This window comes from Sturnus vulgaris, chromosome 1, assembly GCF_052056855.1.
Source record: "Sturnus vulgaris isolate bStuVul1 chromosome 1, bStuVul1.hap1, whole genome shotgun sequence".
Lineage (NCBI taxonomy): Eukaryota > Metazoa > Chordata > Aves > Passeriformes > Sturnidae > Sturnus > Sturnus vulgaris.
The window spans coordinates 143,161,189-143,173,393 of record NC_142243.1 but is presented as its reverse complement, the minus strand read 5'-3'; the positions used below and the strand labels follow the sequence as shown (position 1 = coordinate 143,173,393).

Below are 12,205 nucleotides of genomic sequence, written 5' to 3'. Positions count from 1 at the left end.
TGTTAAACTGTATACATTGCTTTTCAGAAAGAAATATTCTTTGTCCTAAAGAGTGTCATCTAACTTATCCCCTCAAATGTAGCCTTGATAACAGGTACACACAGCTAGAGGGGGAGGAAAGACAAAGTCAGGATTATACTTGAGTAGAGTCATACCAGAAATAAACTTGTTCCTCTGTGATTTGCAGTGGGCACTGTGCCTCTGACTTGTACACTGTAAATCTGTTTTATTTAACTTTTTCTTCTCTTCACTTTCCATTTTGTGAGCAGAAGGTCAATGTAAGAGCAAGAATAGAGAGCGTAGGAGTGGGAAGCTAGTGTACTTAGGGTTGGAGGAGGCATTTTGGGAACTGTTGCCAAACTGACATGAATGATGCTATCTGTTCCACGGTACTGAGAGACTTACAGTGACTTGTTTATTATTTATCAGGGATAAAGAGGGGTGTAAATGTAAGTGAGAGAGGAAACCATTTGTTTAACTACTTCAGTTGCTATCCTGGACTAAGCAGGAAACGTTTTTCTGACAGTGGTGTGATCATTTACAAATGTTTTCATTCCACTTTAGAACATAAATCAAGACTGTACTCTTCCCCGACCCCCACCTCCCACCTCCACCCCACCTTCCACGACAGTCACAAGCCCCCTGAAAATACTGTGAGAAATTAGATTTAATGGATGTAAAAACTTGGTAAATAAAAACACTTACTCAAAACATAGGAGATCCAGATTTTAATTATTTCTCTGCCTAGTTCAAACCAGTGTTTGCAGTAGAGCCTTAAGGTTATATTGTTTTATTACAAGGGTGTGTGCTAATCAGTCATGTCTTCCTGTGTGTTGGACCAGGAATGCTGTCCTGGAGCTAGAAAACCAGCCTTAACAGGCAATCCATCAAAACTGATGTACTACCATGAAAACCTTTGCTTTTGGCTGATCAGTATTTCTCAAACCAGTTTCACTGAAAAATCTTCAAGCAGCTTCATTGCTGATGGAGATTCAATGAAGCAGAGTGCCTATTGTGCATGTTAATTCTCATTGAATCAGGCTTAAAGAAATGACTGTAGGCAAGGAAATAAAACAATTTAGGCCACATCATCCAAACATAAAAGTCACAAAACAAATGCTTCCAAGGTTATGATTTTACAAGGAAACCCTAAAAAGGCACCAAAAAAATATGCAGAAACACTCTGTTCTTTGAGACGAGCACTAATCAGGTAACCAATGTGCTGTGCATTGTCTATTTGGAGTCCAAGTAACTTCCTTGGAGATTTGCATAACCTTCGTTTGCTTACTCTTCTGATATTAGGAGTTAAATGTCAACAGACTATAAGAAACACAGACAACATGCTGAAATACTTTTCATCAAAAAGTGGCCAGATCTACAGCCAATTTTCATCATTTGTAGAATCACAGATCCTGTGGTTGGACTGCAGGTTAATACATCCTGCTTGTAACCATGGGGTGATTCAGACATAAGTGTTGAGAGTCTGCTGGCATCCTTTCTGATCCAAATTCAGCATTAAGGAAAATATTCTCCTTCTTTACCTTACTGTACTGAATAAACTTGCAAGCACCTGAATTTTAAAAAAAAGGGTTGAATATTTCTTTGCTTTGAGATCCTAGATGGTTTCTCTTCTGGTGTCAGGGGTCATGATGATTTGGGGTGTTTCATTCTGTCATGCTGGATACATCAGCCATAGTGGCAAAGCTTAGAGGAAATGGAAAAAGAAGGGCAGAGTATCGTGGTTTGCAATGTGTAGGGAGGAAAGTAATCCCAGCATTATTTTGTAAAATGCTGGTTTTGGTTTTGACACCCTGCAATGGCTACTTGAGCCTGTAAACACAGTCTCCACCAGTTTCATTCCTCTGATTAAGATACAAACAATGACTAGATTTTGATATGCCTGAAAATAACTGACAAAAGCAACCAACCTAAGGACAAAATTGTCCAAAATCTTATAGCTAATACGTATTTAGTAAACAGAGCTTGTAGGACTCTAATGATTATAGATCATCATCCAACATTTTGTTAGATGTTTGAGAGGCTTCATCAGCCTCAGCTGTATAAAAATTTATGCTCCACTATTAACTATAATCTCTCTCGTTTCCTGCTGATGAGTTTGGCTCTCTGTTGAGTTGGGTAGCTTGAGGGATGGGTGTGAGCTTTGTCTGGTCTCACACAGAGATGGCATTCTGGGAGAACCTTAGGTCTGCACTAGAGCTTACAACCCCTTCTTGGGATGCTCCTATTTCTCCTTTCCCACTCCTATTCCCCTCAGTTTTTAGCCCTTAAACAGAAAAGCTGACACAGGTTCCAGCTGTACATATCTGCCATGAGGCAGGAGGGATTTGGAGACAGCTGGTGCCCAGGAAGAGCTGGTGAGCACTGAAATCTCATAAGGAGTTCAGGTTGCAGACCACAGATTCAGAGAGCAATGAGGTGCAATACTGAACCCTGTACCCCATTTGGCAAACACACCTCAATTGTGTGTAACTTCTGCTCACTCAGGTAGCACTGCACTACAACTTTTTGTTTCTAACTTTTGCACTTAGCAAGAATGTCCTGGCTCATAGTGTATGTTTTATAAACACTTTTATTGTGAACACTTGGATTGAGAATGCTTCTCTGTCTGTTCGCCTGCAGGCTTTCAGTTCTACTGAAGACACCTTTGACATAATGGCACCAGACTTTCAGAGAATCCTAAAACAGACACCTATTGCTATTGTTTTCCATGCAGTCTTTCAGAGAAGCTATCCAAAAATGTAAGGCATTCTTATATATATTCAGGGATGTGATAGAAATGAAATACTCAATGTGGCTTGTAATTGTGTTTATCTAAGTGCAGCCTCTTCCTGTGTCAGAACAAATTTTTGCAAACAAGAGGGCAATGATTCAGTTCCAGAAGAAGACTGACAAAATAAACCCCAGCTTCTACTGACCTGATGCAGTGCTGAACAGTGTCCTACCCTGGGAAAATATTTCCTGCTTCATTTTCATAAATATTTATGTAATTCCTTCTGGGAAACATGTCTTCTTCAGAAAACTAAACATGCTGCTCCCTGACATAAATTTAACTGTGTGTTTACACATAAGAGATTAAGGGCATGTACCCAGCCTCAGATTTTTACATTCTTATCTCAGGCATTTCTGTCTTTTAGAGGTCTTTGCCCTCCTCCTAGAGATCATATCATGTCTTGAGCTGTGGAGGTAATTTCTGGCTCTGGAATTTGAACATCTCTGATGTTCTTTGATAAGTTGTTATTTTAGGCTGCAGAAAGAGGAACCAAATATAATGTTCTGCCTGGAATCACACTTCTGTCCTGCCTAGTTATACCCTTCTGATTCTGGTTTGAGGCTCATTTCTTAAAAAAATAAAAATCATGTAAGCAATTAAACAGAGGATTGAATGGCTAATGAAAGTAGTTCTATCTAGAAACAGACCTGGACACACAGCTGTGAATTGAAATAGCACTGGTGTGCAGTCTTTCGTGTTTGCTTTCTAAGTTTATATATGGATTAGTGGCAAAGTGGTGCACAAGTTGCCCCAAGAGAATAGATCTGCTCCCCACCATGAAAAACTGAAAAAGATTGATTCTGCTCTCTTTAACACTTTAGAGAACAGAGAAGCTGCTGACATTGCAACACAAACTGACAGAACCTTGTACAAAGCCTTGGATTAGGGTAAAGCTGAGCTTTTCTTTCCAGCATGCTCTGAAACCCTTCCATGAAGTGGTGAACTGTGTGGGGTGCTTTGGAAAAAGTCATGTGATGGGGCAGACACAGTCACAGGAGATGGCAGATGTTAGGCTTGTGTCCAGGAGAAAACCCTAAAATACTAAGTGGTACATAGGTGATGTGCTGATCTGTGGATTTTATATGAAACCTTTTTATCATGCAGAACAACAACAAAACTTCAAACCTCAAGCTCTACCAGTCCTACTTGATCTTACTCTCCTGGTCCTAGAATTCAGCTGATGTGTCATGCATTACCCATGATATAGGTTGACCTTATAGGTTATTATTATATAGATCATCCAGATTTATAATCATTTCGTTTCTCTTTTTTCCTTCCTTTTCAGTTCAAACTCAGCTGCATACCTTCTGAAGAGAGCTAGTGCCAAACAGCTTTTAGTACTTCCTTTGGCAGTTTGCAAAAGAAATAAACCAGGAGGCAGCTACCTGCCCTGCAAGATCTAGCTAAAAGGGAGAGCAAGGATGTGAGGAAAATGAGAGAGCAGGAAAACAGAAAAATCTTGAAAACGTCCATCCAAGCCCAGAGGCTCCTGGCCTTGGTCACTGCCTGAACTCTGCTACCAAATGTGTTTCATGATGTCTGTCCTGCCCAGTGAACTCTATCTTACGTCCAAAGTTGTTTCCCTGCTGTTTGGGGACGCACAGTGTTGTGTAATGTGTTGTAACATTGGTTTCATATCTGTGTGGGTGTCTTTCTGGCAAGAATAAGCAAGTTTTGAGCCTCATTCTCACATCTCCCTAGTTATTGTCTGCCAGACTATTTGCTAGTGTAAAAGAGGCAGGGTGATGGTGGCGACTAATTTTCCGCTTGACAGCATAACAAAACTAAAGGAAAAATCTCCTAAACTCCTTCACTCAGTTCACACTCAGAAAGCCCTTTGTTTTGTTATGGGTTTTTTGTTGGTTTTTTGTTTGTTTGTTTTTAACATGATAATCAATTAAATCTTTTTACAAGTTCAAGTTTCGTGTAATAAAGAAAGATTTTAAAATTATAAGATTTTCCTACACGGTGATGATTCTTACTGGTACCTCTGGAGATTTTGACATGTGATTTGGAAACTGGAAGGCTGGATTCCACTCCTCAATTCATATGCATACCTCGGAATTGTGGATACTTGCTTAGGTGTACAATGTGATATCATTATAGCTGGGTTTTAGTTTAATAGTGGTTTAACTTATAAAATACAGTATTAGCATAGACTGGATAAAAGGAGGGCTGTGACTTCTACCATTTTGGAGTAATTCACATCATTTGGAATAACTGCTGAGCCACCTCTGAGAAGGAAAAAAATGAGCTACAGGGCTTATAAAAAGATTTCTGAATAGTAGTGACTTTGTCATTGATGGAAACTGTTGAGAACCACAGAGTTTTCTGCATTTTTCCCTGAGGCAAGTTTTTGTTTGTCTCATCCCCACATGGGAAGTGACACCTACTTGGATGCTTTGCTTTTTAATCTACCTGCTCTCTGGCTGCAGCAAATAAGTACAGATATAGAAGAAAGGTTCATAAATCAGCACAGTAATTCTCATCACCAAAAACTGGGGCATGGTTTTGTTTAATGTATGGAATTTTATGACAGTATTAAAAAGAATTTATGAGTTTACAAGTAAGATTAAATCAGCTCCAAAGATAATGTCGGACTGTGTCCAACAGTATCAATAAACATTATGTAGCACTGTCATTTCTCCAAGTGTTTTGGAGATTCCAGCTTTTTTCTTATGGGTTTCAGGGTCACTTTTAGTCTAAGGTACAAGAAATTGCCACAATCTGCAAGTTGCTTGCAATTTGGTCAGAGCAGCATGAGTTGGGAGCAAAGAGTAGATCCTGGCAGGTTCTTGTACTGTTTTGTGGCAAAGATGTCTTTCCCCTCGGGCAGTTCAAAGCACATCCTTAAGTTCTTACCAGCCAGAAGTAGTTGAGAATAAACCTGAAATTATGAGCAGTTGGGTTAATGGTAAGAGATTACCTCTCATCTTAAGTGGTCCTTGGCTTTGCAGCACAGAAGAGATGTGCCATACAAAGTATCCACTGTGCTGCATCACAGATCAGTTTTTCTCTTTCCAAAGACCAACAACTTAATCAAAAGCAAAAAGGCTGTGCAAAGAGCAGGGAGAATGTGAATGTACAACCCAGCACAAAGATCTGACTGCTCTTCTTCTTCACCTCTTTTCTTTCCTGGTGCATTATATGTCTTCAGCCCTTGGCAGTGAAAAGGACTTCACACAGAGAAGGAGCCTGTTTGGCTGATATCAGAGGTGATTCCAGCTTCATGCTGTTGACATGGTCCATTTACTGTTGAATTTGTACTTACACTCCAGCCATGCTGTAGCATCCACATTCCTGGGCTTGGATTAGTGCCCCTCCTTCCCACAGTCAGTGTGTGCCCACGATGGCTTGGCTGCCCACCCTCGTGCCCATGCAGCAGGATGGCACAGCCAATTTCACAAGGGTACAGATGAGCACTGGAAATAGATTTTGACTTACATCTGGCTTAATGCTGCCTATTCCAGTTCCCCAGCTGGAACTGGCTTATTTTCAATGGTAACTTTAAAAAAAAAAAATTCTAGGCTTAATCAATCTAAAAGTGAATTGCTGCCAATTAGGACTAGGAAGATATTCGCGTGTTTTACGTTAAGAAGGATTTGTGGTGGGGAATGAGTCAGTAGCTGAATGCTTAGTGACAGCTTCTTCAGATGTGATGACTGTACCTGCTGTCATGTTCTGCCATGCAGACAGGCACATGTCCAGTGAGTGCTGCTCCGTGGGGGAGGGAGCAGGCAATGGAATCAGAACTGAATGCTGAGCTGCCCTTTCTCAAGGAAACAAAGGGTAAGAGATGAGTTTTGTTGATGAGAGCCCCTGAACATCAGGGCAAATATTATGGCTTTATACCTCAAAAGATTTGCATCAATCAGCACTTAATAAATAATAAGTAACAGGGACCCACTGTAATAGAACAAGGAAAGAAGGGAATTATCAATCTTAAAAAGAAAGCAGGGATGAGACAGTGAGAAGTTATGATACATCTGTTTTTCTAATTACATGAGATTGGAACCAGACTAGAAACATCAGGTGCTTTGATTTTGCTGCTCTTGGGATTCCTCAGTCCTTTCCTCGTAAGTGGAAGATTTCAAGTGAACAGGATCTGGCCTGAAGAAATCCATCAAGCTATATTCATTACTTAGATTTTCTGTTTGTGCTGATTTAAAGATTTAGCCATTTTGATTTTCTTTGGATTAGATGAGCTCAAGGGAGGTCTCCAAATCAATATGTCATTGTTTTTCTGTTCGTGGCTTTTTATGTGATACAATTCAATAAAACTTCCATGTAGGCAGTCATTAATTGTCAAAACCAAAAATACTCCTAAACTCCTGACTGCAATTATCCATACTGTGCTATGTTTGGGACATGTTATGGTTTCTATCATTAAGAAGGCCTCCTTGTAATGCCCCATCATGGATAAAACATAGCCACAAAAATGATGCATATGGACAAAATATAAAGTGAAATTATGGGTTTCTATACTGAAATGGAACTTGCGATGATGCATATGCCAGACACAAATGACACACAGAACAGAACTGTTTGTAAACAGGGGGAAAACTATAAATATGCTTAAGACGAGACATCACACATTGTTTCAAGTGACAAACTTTGTACTAAAAGAAAGAAAAAGATCAAAAATCTAGACAGACAGTTCTGCTAAAAGTTATATAGCTGCATGATTCATTCCCCAAAGAAATCAATGTCAGGATGACATTTTTCTTCAGGCAATACTGGCAACTGCTCATAATTTGGGTAAACTTTCTCTGCCCTATAAAAACAAACCATCAAACCAAAAGGTAACCACTGAAACAGCTACCACTCAACCAAAAAAAAAAAAAAGTGTTTTGAACTGAGCACAACATAAAACTGCATGAGTCAATCTACCGTAAACTTTCAGCAAATAGGATGTGTCATCAAGATCAACTTCGGTGTTTCCAATGAGCATAGGCTTATACAGCAGGCTTTTTAGAAACAGACTTCACTCCAAATAGTAATTCCTCACTTTCAATAAACCCTGACTGGCTGCAACCAGTTATTTCTTCTGATACACACAGCCAAAATAACTGACATGTAAACAGAATCCTATGGAGCTAGATTAATTACAGGGATTATGTATAGTATTCAGAGCTTTTAAAACAGAAGGGATCATTATGGTGATACATACTGGCTTCCTACTGTTGTGGTGGGGGTGATGTGAGAGGCAGAGAACGCCTTGATACTGTGTGAGCACTGCGTAGCAGTAACTAAAACATCCCTGTCTTATCAACATTGTTTCCAGTACAAATCCAAAACACAGCCTCATATCAGCTACTATGAAGAAAATTACCTCTATCTCAGTCAAAACCAGCGTACCCATTATTGTGGTTTAACCCCAGCCAGCAACTAAGCCTCAGGCAGCTCCTAACTCACTTTCACATCAGCAGGAGCAGGGAGAGAATCAGCAGAGTAAAAGCCAGAACATAAATAAAGACAGTTAAATAGGGAAAGCAAAAGTTTTGTACAAAAGTGAAGCAAAACAAAGATCAATTCACTGCTTCCCACTGGCAGGCAGGTGTTCAGTCATCCCCAGGAGAGGAGGGCCCCATCACAGCTGTGACTTGGGATAACAAACACTGTCACTCAAACGTCCCCCTCTTCCTGCTTCCTTGAAGCGTTATATCCTGATCGTGATGTCATATGGTCTGGAATTTCCCTTAGGCCATTTTGGGTCACCTGTCCTGGCTGTGTCTCCTTCCAGCCCCCCAGGCACCCCCAGTTTCCTCACCACCCTGGCCCTATGAAAAGCAGAAAAGGCGTCGGCTCTGTGCAAGCCCTGCTCAGCAGTAACAAAAACATCTCTATATTAACAAACTTTGTGTTCAGCACAAATCCAAAACATAGCCTCACAGTAGCCACTGTTAAAAAAATCATCTCAACCCCAGCCAAAACCAGCACATGTGCATAACATAAGCCTGGGAATTTCACAGAATGATTCCTGCTCAGAGATGCTGGCGGTGATTGAAAGGTGTGTCATCTCTATATTACTACTTCGCGTGAGTGAAAGTACAAGTACCCTATTCTAGTTACCATTGTTTTGTAACCTGCTGGATCTTCTGAAATGCACATTTAGTAAAGTATATTTAATACACTTGCCTGTTTAAATAAACAAACGTATTTGAAAAATTCATAACTTTCTGTAAATTTTAGGCCCAAATGCCAACTAGTTCTACATCCTTTTTCCTAAAAGTTGATTTATCTCATGATGTATTACAGTTAATGAGCAGCTTTCTTCCTGAAGTGTAACACCAGTGAAGTTTTTCAGCCAATAGCCTACAGCAATACTTGGTCTGCTTCCATTAGATAATAGTCCCAAGGCCCACTCATTTAACTTGCTGCAGCATATAGTGTTCTTGACAAACTCCACAGCTATTTAAGTTAGAGCCGTGTCTTACCTCTGCCTTTCATTTGGAGAGGTGGCTGAGATGTTGTTCTTATCAACATAGGATTAATACTATAGAGATGTTTTTGTTATTGCTGAGCAGGGCTTGCACAGAGCCAAGGCATTTTCTGCTTTTCATATGACTACAGTGGCGAGGAAATTGGGGGTGCCTTGCTTTCCTAGTGACCTCAGTTGTTCTCACATGATGCTCTATTTTATCTCTCTTCAAAAAAAAGAGAGTATCAAACCGGGACAGAGTTAAGATATTTGCAAATATCTCTGTCTAAGGTTAAAACCTCAACATTTTGCCTAAATAACCTTAAAAATGACACAGACAACTTGCTTGATAAAGGCAAGAGTCATCCCCCATTATGCAGGGGAAGAAAATCTGGTTTGCAGATCAACCAGTGCAGTGGTTACAGAGAGAGCTAAGATGATCCTGTGAGTCAGTCCACATCCAGCAAAGCTGAGAAGTTTTGGCACAATGCCACAGTATTGCTTATGCAGTTGTTCCCAAGAACATTTCATGTCCAGAAGTTGCGCCTGTATTTTTGCTTTGGCTGTATCTCATAACTCCAGAGTGGAGAGTTGATTCTATTAGATTTCCACAAAGCATTTGACTTTGTCCTGTATGTGGGAGAAACAAACTTCACCATGAATGAGAATAAGAAAGCCAGGTAGCTTTTTCAGACACACCTTGTTATACCTGATAGGCACATGACAAGGGTTGGGAAGGATGCACAATGAAAATGGAAAAGAAATGGGAGCAACAGAGAATATTTCAAAATTTTTTTTGTGGAAAGAAGAAATAGGGTAAAGAGAAAAAATAAAGGGAAGCTACAGAACTGGAATGAGATTCTCCAGCATGTCTTTCAATGCAAATGAATGAAAAACTCCCATTAACTTAACTTCTCTGAGTTTTGTACTAAATCCTTTGTGAATACAGAATGAGAATAGGAGTGTTTAAATATGAAGAGCCCACTTCACCTCTTCACCAGGTTCATTTCAATAGGATGATGTACATTCACAATGGGAACAGGTATATGTAAAAGAACATAAGAATGGACATATCAAAGGTCCTTCCATTAAAAGTGACTGTTTTTCACTTACTTTGGAAAGTAGAAAAAATGCAGGGTGAAATCACATGACAATATGATAAAGATATTGAGACTTATGCAGGAAGGTGTGTCTGAAGACAATTTTGTGCTTTTGCCCACCAGTACAGCTTTTTGTCCATAACAGCTTTTGTTTTGGCATGGCTTAGCAGTCTGCATCATTTTCTTCAGAAGTTTCTGATGTTTCCAAAAATGAAAAATCACAAAGAAGATTTGTAACATTTAATGTAGATGAACAGCTTATCTATTGTCAACATCCCCATGAGGAAGTAAGGTATAGTTTATTTCACCTCTACTGGAGCAAGGCAATATATTGGATTGTTCAGTGAATCATGCTGGAGGGCAGTAAAATGGGCCAACATTCTCAATATTTAGTCAAGTTCACAGAAGTTTTCTGATTTGACTTGATTTTTTTTTTTTAAGACAGAAAATCCAATAAAAAATAAACCAGTCTAAATGTCAGATCTCAACTACAGGATATTTCTGAATGTCAGAAGACCAGAAATTTGGTACTGTTGCTTCAATTAAAAGGTTTATTATTTTTTTAAGTCATAGATGTATTTGCTGACCATCAGGGCTTTTCAGCTCTGATGGAAAATTCCTGACTACCTAACTATAACTATTACAGTTAGTAACTGCCAGAGAATGTGACAAATGCCACCAATAATTCAAAGAATCATGTAAAAATCAATTGCTGGTATGACCTTATGGATACAAATTTTACAAATTATTAGCTTCTAAGCAATTTCACAAAGCTGGGCTGTGTCTTTCCCTAGCTTCCTGAGAAATTGCTATCATCTACATCAGAGACTGAAACTGCATGCTCTTGATAGTCACTTGGGAATTATTAGCATAACCTCTGTTTTTCTGTCCTTTATTCTTGTAACGTTCACTGACTGGAAAACTGAATAAACATGTAACTGTAAACGGCCCTTCGGAAAATCCAGAACTTTCACAGAAGAGTCATGTGGACAATCACTTGTTCCCCATGTCTCAACTTTGTGGTGGTCTGGGAGGCAAAAAAGACCTTCCTCTGGCAACCCCCAAAGATAAATAAGTTAGAAAAATAGCTGTACTTGCGTATTTTGTTTCCTGACATCAAAGAGTCTTGAGACATGAGCTATTATGTGACATACTTTTTTTCTTCCTGTAATAGTTGTGGCAGATACTCAGCATTTATTTTTCACATTTAAAATTCAGATTCATTCAGGAAGACCAGACAAGAAACCTGCTGAGGATTCCTCTCACGCTGTTGATAGTGATAGCACTTTTATTGGGATAATCTGGACTAGCAACTTGCAACTCATACGTGGGTATGGAGGAAAGGAGGAAATATTTCTCCATCCTGTGGTAGACTGTAGCTTATATTGCTTTAATCATCAGGGTGGCAGTTGTTCTACCTGCATGCCTGGGAGGCCTGACCCATTTCAGCATAAAATAATCTTGTTACTTCATCTTGAGAAGTTTTAACATCTTTGGCACTTCCAGCAGGGCTTTAAAATGTGGTTGAGGAGTGAGCACACACGTATTTGGCAGGACAAAAAGGAGGAGCTCTTACTGTAAAAGGAATTACATAACTTTTGTCTTACAAATTTTTTTTTCCAGACATGTTTCTGCCTCTCCTGTCAGAGCTCAGGGAAGTTGTGGCAGCTTGCCAGCAGCACAAGCTGATGCTGGTGTAGAACCACTGCAGCCAGCACAGCAGAATGCATCACACAGAGATGCTGGAGCTGCTCTCTGGGGAATGGGGACTGGGAAAGGCTCCCTCCTTTGCCCCACTTTAGGAGCCCTCTCCACCCTATTTACCCTCAGTTCTCTCCACTGGAAATAAGGTGTGTGTGGCTGGTATCTGAGTGTAAAAATGATTGCTCAGAG

The 12,205-nt window shown here is 39.8% G+C and overlaps 1 long non-coding RNA gene across 3 annotated transcripts in view; it reads left to right on the top strand.

The window, feature by feature from the left end:
• LOC148225566 (uncharacterized) overlaps positions 1–12,205 on the top strand; it is a 72,648-nt gene that overhangs the window by 35,119 nt on the left and 25,324 nt on the right. Inside the window, exons 5-6 of one of the 3 annotated variants that reach the window (XR_015808395.1) lie at positions 2,641–2,759; positions 4,077–5,288. The exons of the other annotated variants lie outside the window; for them this stretch is intronic. This is a non-coding gene — a long non-coding RNA (uncharacterized LOC148225566). Of the gene's footprint in view, positions 1–2,640; positions 2,760–4,076; positions 5,289–12,205 lie in introns of those variants that run through there. 3 annotated transcript variants of the gene reach the window in all.